Here is a 7,830-nt window from a genome sequence, read left to right as displayed (position 1 = left end):
AATATCCATGTTTCGTTCAAGTTTTAGACTAATCCGACAATGAACAGGAGGAAAACTTAACATATTACCATATTTTACTGTATGGGCGGAAGCTAGATCTATTTGGATACCAGAATTACGTGCACTAGAAGGGCGGAAGTGATGGCATGGTAACTGGCATTCCAAGAAACACGTGTCGAAAGGGTAGAAACATCCCGGTCAAGTGAACAGTAAGAGCAGAAGTGACACTGAACATAGGACGTGGTCAGCACAAGCATGTGATCCAGGAGGGCGGAAGCGATGTAAGGACACATGCTGGAAGGGCGGAAGTAACATAAACTCAGGACGCGATTATCTCTACAATAACTGAGAATGCCACATGAGTAGTAGAATGGACATGACGTGCCTTGTGAGGGCGGAAGTGATGTTACAAAGGGTGGAAATAGCCCTAATAAAAATGTTTAAACTATCCTCTAAACATTGCAGAATATAATGCGAGTTATCTGAATATCTAAGTTAGAAGCCAATAAACTAATAGAAGGCCAACTACTAATAATAATATGAGCTCTCGGATACACAGGAAATGATGCGGACTACTGACCTCCATTGAACAATCAGTGTGGTATAAATATCAGAATCCCCCATTCACACATTATCCCCTTGATGAATTCTCAGGTTGAAATATTTTGTGAGTGGTTGTTCTATGCCTCATGAACTCTGGAAAAACTACCTTTCTCATACACTCAGATAAGCTGGTATATTTATTAATTTGCTCTTTTTTGCTCTCATTTAATCTCATTATTTAATGAATTGCCTTTTGATTTTATCTGTTGTTTTTTAATTTTTGCATAAATCGTATGTTTAAGAAAAGCTTGAAATTTACTAAGACTTTTTATCTGTGTTTCTGAATAAATTGTACATTTTTTATATATATTTATTTGCACTGACACTTTTTTCACCTGATTTAATATATATATGCATCATTGAAACTTTTTATTTTCTGGAATGTTATATTTTTATAAAGTTACATGTGGTATTATAGCAAACTAGTCTCTCAATTGACAATTCCCCCCTTTTTCACTGCTTCCCAATACTTACTCTAGTATTACACAATTGACCTAGAGCTGATGTTTTAATATTCTAGGCCTAGTTGCTATACCTGAACAATATACACATCACATTTTTCACTCCATTGTTAAAGAGGATTGGCACCGTACACACCTATTTCTTCATGTTATTACCTTTTGGTGTTTATTGGGTTAGCAGCAGCCAAATCTCATTGAATATGTTTAGAAATAGAGACTGTGTGAATAAAAGGAGTGATTTTTGCCAGAGAGTGTTCAATGAAAATGTCCCCACTGAGAATGTTGACAATATGTTTTTGGAAATGGAAAAATGCTGACAAAAGAAGTTAAAGCATGGTGGGATATTAGGGAATTAGAACACTATATCTCTGTAACTATAATCCCTAAAGGCATGAGGCTTATTAAAAATCCCACCTTTGGACTTGATAACCCTAATTTTACATAAATGCTCTTTAGAGCTAATAAAATTGATTATAGAGGAGAAGAAGGAGGTACTCTCCAATTTGGAGAAGGAGATTATGAAGATGGAACCTCGGATGGAGGAGTTTAAAAAAAATAGGAGTATAAAGAGAATGAAAAAGTCTCACTGAGAAAAATAGCAACAGTAGAAAAAGCAGTCATGAAGAGTAAAGAGAAAAAGTTCATCCGAGATAAGAAGGACTATGAATATAATAAAGTAAAGAATTGGAGTAGATTCCAAAAACAGGAGAGGACCATTAATAGATATGAATCTGGAGAGGGACCAAGCTGGAAAACAGCCCCTAAGAGAAACTTTAGCTATAGAAAATATCAGTATCATGTCCCGCACCCTGGACCCACATTTATCCAGTCTAAGAACAGATTTTCCGCACTGCAACATCTGAACTCTAATAGTGATAATGACCTTTTTTATCACCAGTACAAGACTATGCAAGCAGCAGAAACCCAATGTTCAGGGAAACTACAAGAACAGCCTCCCCTCTGAAAAGAAGGTACAGAGATGAAGAGAAAAACAGGGTGGCAGGAGGAAGAAATCAAAAAAGGAGAAACCTCCAACAGACCCTAAGACAAAGGGTATTTTTAATATATCCCAGCATACACTAAATATCTCTGAAATACCATTATTAAGTAAAGGATTAAACTTTGCCCCAACAAGAATCATGAACAAATTCGACGTATTCATTGATTTGAATAAATTTGTGAGGAATCTTATACTCAAAAGACACTTTTTAAGGAAGGAATCAGCACCTTTAAAGGACTATAATGAATCTATCTCAAAATCTGGTTGAATTGGAAATCCACTTATTAGCCGCTAGAGTCAAAGGGGAATCACATAAATGTATTTTATGAAATGGTGAAAAAAGATCTTTGCAATAATGAGGCAAACCATATTAAGAAACAGAACCTAAGCAATAGAGAAAAGGAAGCTCTAAAGAAGCTGAAGGAAAACCAGGAGATAGTACTACAACTGGCTGATAAAGGGGGGTGGGTTGGTGATCATGGACTATGCCTATTATCTCACAGAAGCTTATAGACTTCTTGAACATGTAAATTCTTATGAAAAATTGGCTAAAGATCCAGTGGAAGAATATATAGAAGAACTGAGAATAATTTTATTATACGGTCTACAAAGAAATATTATAACCAAAGAAGAATTCCAGTGTTTAATGAAATCGATCCCCACCCCCATTTTTTACTTCCTACTGAAGATTCACAAATCAATCATGGAACCCCCAGGTAGCCCTATTATAGCAGGCATTGAATCACTCACCTGTCATCTATCTAGGTACGTTGATATTTTCCTCCAGAAATATGTTACAAAATTGGAATCCTTCCTCAAGGACACCACAAGTGTTCTACAACATACTGAAGGTATACAATGGAAACAGACTTATAACTGGGTAACAATTGATGTCCAATCCTTTAATACGAGCATTGAGCACTCAAAAGGTATCAATGCGGTAAGAATATTTTTAGAGTTGGATGGTGAAATGGAGGTTCCACACAAAGAGTTTTTATGTGATCCTATGTCTTTTATATTCAATCACAATTATTTTAAATTTGTAAACCAATTTTATCATCAAGTATGCGGAAAAGCCATGGATACGACCTTTGCCCGGAGTTTTGCGAATTTGTTCATGGGCTGTTGGGAAAAGAATTACATATACAAAAATAACCCATTTAAAGACAACATAATTTTTTAGAAAAGGTACATTGACGATATTTTAATAATTTGGGAAGGATCAGAAGCAAATCTTAACCAGTTTCTAGTACATATTTTAAATAATAATATGAATTTGAAATTTACGTCCAATTTTAATGCTTCAAGCATTGAGTTTTTAGGTTTGATTTTAACAGCAACAGTAGATAAAATTTGCACAAAGAATATTATAAAAGGAGTAGATGCCAACAGGTACCTGCATTTTAAAAGCTGTCATCTAGATAAATGGAAGAAGACTATCCCATACATCCAGCTCTACAGGATGAAAAGCAATTACAGTGATGCTAAGACCTGCAATGAACAACTGGAAGTATATGCAAATAGGTTTAGAGAAAAAGAATATCATGAAGAAACCATATTGACAGCAATGCAGAAAACAAAGACTCTAGAAAGAAATAATCTACTGAAAGACAAAACGGAGAAATCTCAGAGAAATTAGATGCTACCCTTTATTACCACATATAATGGTCATGAGAATCAGATCAAAAAATCTTTTAATAGAAATTGGAACATTCTTCTGATGGATCCAGTATTAAGGAAGTTCCTGCCACCTAAACCACAGATTGTCTACAGAAAATCTAAAAACCTGAAAGATATATTGGCACCAAGTATGCTAAGGGATAAAGTAAAAACAACTCCGAACATCTTGAGATGCAATGGAAGTTCCTACTGGGGTGGCTGTGTCAGTGCTCTGTATGTTCTGGCCGCGGCTGCTACAGCATACAGCGGCATCCATACCACACATCCCTGTTAAAGCGCTGCCTCTGTCCCGATCACTGCTGGACACAGTGATCGGGCAGTGGATTGAGTTATAGACATATATATATATATATATATACATACACATGTGTGTTTGTGTGTATGTATATATATATATATATATATCACGGATTGTCTACAGAAAATCTAAAAACCTGAAAGAAATATTGGCACCAAGTATGCTAAGGGATAAAGTAAAAACAACTCCGAACATCTTGATATGCAATGGAAGTTACAAGTGTGGCCATTGCAACATCTGCAAATTCCTCCACCCCAAAAGGAAAACCTTCATGAACTCAGATGGATCTAAAGAATATACTATAAAGAATTTTATGAATTGCAACTCCATGTCAGTCATATATCTGTTGGAATGTACTTTTGGACTTAAGTATGTAGGAAAGACAAAGAGACCCTTGAAAATAAGGATAATGGAGCACATTCGAAACATTAAAAATAGAGTAGAGGGACATGCAGTCTCCTAGCACTTCTCAATAGAGCATAACATCAACCTTGAAAACATCACATTTAAAGCGATTAAACATGTGACTCTGGGAGAGAGAGGAGGAGATTTGGGCAACCTACTGTCAAGAAGGGAGATGTTCTGGCTATTTGAACTTGATACTTTGACACCTAACAGATTTAATGAGAGCTATGAGATCGCTCCATTCCTGTGATGTGAATAGTTCCTAGCTACTAGTATACATCCATGTTATTACCAGGATTTTTTGGATAAACATGGATGGGTCTGATCAGTACCCATAAAGGGCAACCTTTGGGGGAAGACCAGGTGTAGTAGAAAATTTAGCAGTGTCAACCTTAAACCGAGCTAAGTGAAACAGAAGATATTTGCTGCCATACCAGTATTTGTATGCCCAATCTCATCTGATCTTGGAAGCGAAGCATGGCTGGGCTGAGTCAGTACTAAGATGGGTAACCTCTTAGGAATACCCGGTGCTGCAAATATAAAAGGTTTCCATATATAATTATCTAACAAGGTAACACTACCTAAGAAGGGAACTATACCACACTCACCTGATTGTTTAACTATGTATACAAGACCCAGCACGGCATGGTTCAGAAGAAGTGACCTGCACTAGAGGGAAGTATAATGCATACAACCATACCATTTCGTTTAAGCACCGATTTGAATATCGGTAGCTAAATGTTGTTGGGCTTGACTAGTACCAAGATTGGGGACATCTTGGGAATCCCAGGTGTTGTAAGCCATATACATTCCCAGAAAGGAGAAGAAGAATAAGGACTACTTTGGAAGAATGATCTGAAAATTTGAGTTATTGTCTATTGCAAGACCTCTCTCCTATCAGAAATTACTACTGAAAACTATTTACTTCTAAGGACTAAATTACTGATCCTGTCCAGTCCCAAGAACTGATCTAACAAATTTTAGGGTCATAAGGTTACACTCTCCTACATATGATCTCTATGGTGTATAAATATCTATAACATATAGCTATACAATGAATTTTTGATAAAAGCGTCCACATTCTAAATATGTCAAATATTTTAAAAATATAAAGATATGTTTACTGACATCTGCTCAATAAGGGGTTGTAAGTGGGATTTTATGACTCAGAATTCAAATTTGTAACAAATATCCATGTAATCCGACAATGAACAGGAGGAAAACGTAACATATTACCATCTTTTACTGTATGGGCGGAAGCTAGATCTATTTGGGATACCAGAATTACGTGCACTAGAAGGGCGGAAGTGATGGCATGGTAACTGGCATTCCAAGAAACATGTGCCAAGAGGGTAGAAACATCCTGGTCAAGCGAAAGGTAAGGGCAGAATTGACGCTGAGCATAGGACGTGGTTAGTGCAAGTACGTGATCCAGGAGGGCGGAAGCGATGTAAGGACACATGCCGGAAGGGCGGAAGTGATGTAAGGACACATGCCGGAAGGGCGGAAGTGATGGCATGGTAACTGGCATTCCAAGAAACACGTGCCAAGAGGACAGAAACATCCTGGTCAAGCGGAAGGTAAGGGCACAATTGACGCTGAACATAGGACGTGGTTAGTGCAAGTACGTGATCCAGGAGGGCGGAAGCAATGTAAGGACACATGCCGGAAGGGCGGAAGTGATGTATACTCAGGACGCGGTGAGCTCTACAATAACTGAGAATGCCACACGAGTAGTGGAACGGACATAATGTGCCTAGTGAGGGCGGAAGTGATGCTACGAACGGTGGAAATAGTCCTAATAAAAACGGTTAAACTATCCTCTAAACATTGCAGAATATATCTAAGTTAGAAGCCAATAAACTAATAGAAGGCCAACTACTAATAATAATATGAGCTCTCGGATACACAGGAAGTGATACGGACGCCTGACTTCCATTGAACTCTCAGTGGGGTATAAATATCAGAATACCCCATTCACACATTATCCCCTTGATGAATTCTTAGGATGAAATGGTATGTGAGTGGTTGTTCTCTGCCTCATGAACTTTGGAAAAACTACCTTTTTCATACACTCAGATAAGCTGGTATATTTATTAATTTTCTCTTTTTTGCTCTCATTTAATCTCATTATTTAATGAATTGCTTCTTGATTTTATCTGCTGTTTTTTAATTTTTGCCTAAATCGTATGTGTAGGAAAAGCCTGAAATTTACTAAGACTTTTTATCTTTGTTTCTGAATAAATTGTAAATTTTTTATATATATTTATTTGCACTGGCACTTTTTTTCACCTGATTTAATATATTTATGCATCATTGAAACCTTTTATTTCTCGGAATGTTATATTTTCATAAATTTACACAAGGTATTATAGCAAACTAGTCGCTCAATTGTCAATTCACCCCTTTTTCATATATATATATATATATTTATATAAGATACCTACAGGCGGCACTCAAACAAGAACGAGACTCAGTCATATAGGTGAACTTACATTTCAATACTCCATCTCAGTATTTTTGTCAGGGTGCAGATACAAAAACAAACAGTGCTTACACAAATAGTTGCAAGACCATCCATGTCTCTGCCCACCGTCAACCCAGGTGCTGAAAAATGATGTCACTGGAAGGCGCCGCACGGGGACACGGAGATACTACAAACACGTGTATGCAGTCTGCCATTAACCATAGAATAATGTACAATCTAATTTTTCACAGCAAGATTGGCAAGCTTTGAAAGGATTGAGTCAGGATCCTGACGTCATTATTAGACCTGCGGATAAAGGTGGGGGCATCGTTTTAGTTGATCATGTTGATTATGTTGCTGAAATAGATAGACAGCTGAGTGATACTTTAACATATCGAGCATTGGACTCTGAGCCGACTATACAGTTCAAAAAAGAAATGGACAGTATACTAGTAGATGCGGTTAGCAAAGGCATCATTGATATTGCAACCAAAGAAGCACTAATTACTTCACACCCCATCAAAAAAGTGTTATACACGATTCTGAAAATCCATAAGTATAGGAACATCCTCCAGGAAGGTCGATCATTTCGGCCCGTGGGTCCATCTTTCAGCCAATATCCATATATTTAGATTATGCCCTTCAACCCTGTGTACAGGCAAAGCCAACATATCTAAAAGACACCAAAATGTTACTGTCAAAACTTGATGAAAATTCACATATTCCATCTGGTAGCTTTATTTGTACAATTGATGTAAAGGAATTATACACCTGTATTTCCCATGAACAGGGGTTATGTGCAGTGCGGAGACTAATTACTGACAACCCTCTATATTGTGGACCAGAAATGTAATTTTTTCTTGTGCTGTTGAATCTGAAGCGAAACTATTTTTATTTCAATGGCAAACATTATCTA

General features: G+C 37.0%; 1 pseudogene; it reads left to right on the top strand.

Annotated features, from left to right (window-relative positions):
- The first annotated feature begins 4,867 nt into the window (after positions 1 to 4,867).
- LOC148542155 (5S ribosomal RNA) lies at positions 4,868 to 4,986 on the top strand (annotated as a pseudogene).
- The last annotated feature ends 2,844 nt before the right edge of the window (positions 4,987 to 7,830 follow it).

The sequence above is a fragment of the Taudactylus pleione genome, unplaced genomic scaffold (assembly GCF_031769625.1).
Source record: "Taudactylus pleione unplaced genomic scaffold, aTauple2 ptg000015l, whole genome shotgun sequence".
NCBI lineage: Eukaryota > Metazoa > Chordata > Amphibia > Anura > Myobatrachidae > Taudactylus > Taudactylus pleione.
The sequence above is the reverse complement of the archived record's forward strand: the minus strand, read 5'-3'. Positions and strand labels throughout refer to the sequence as shown.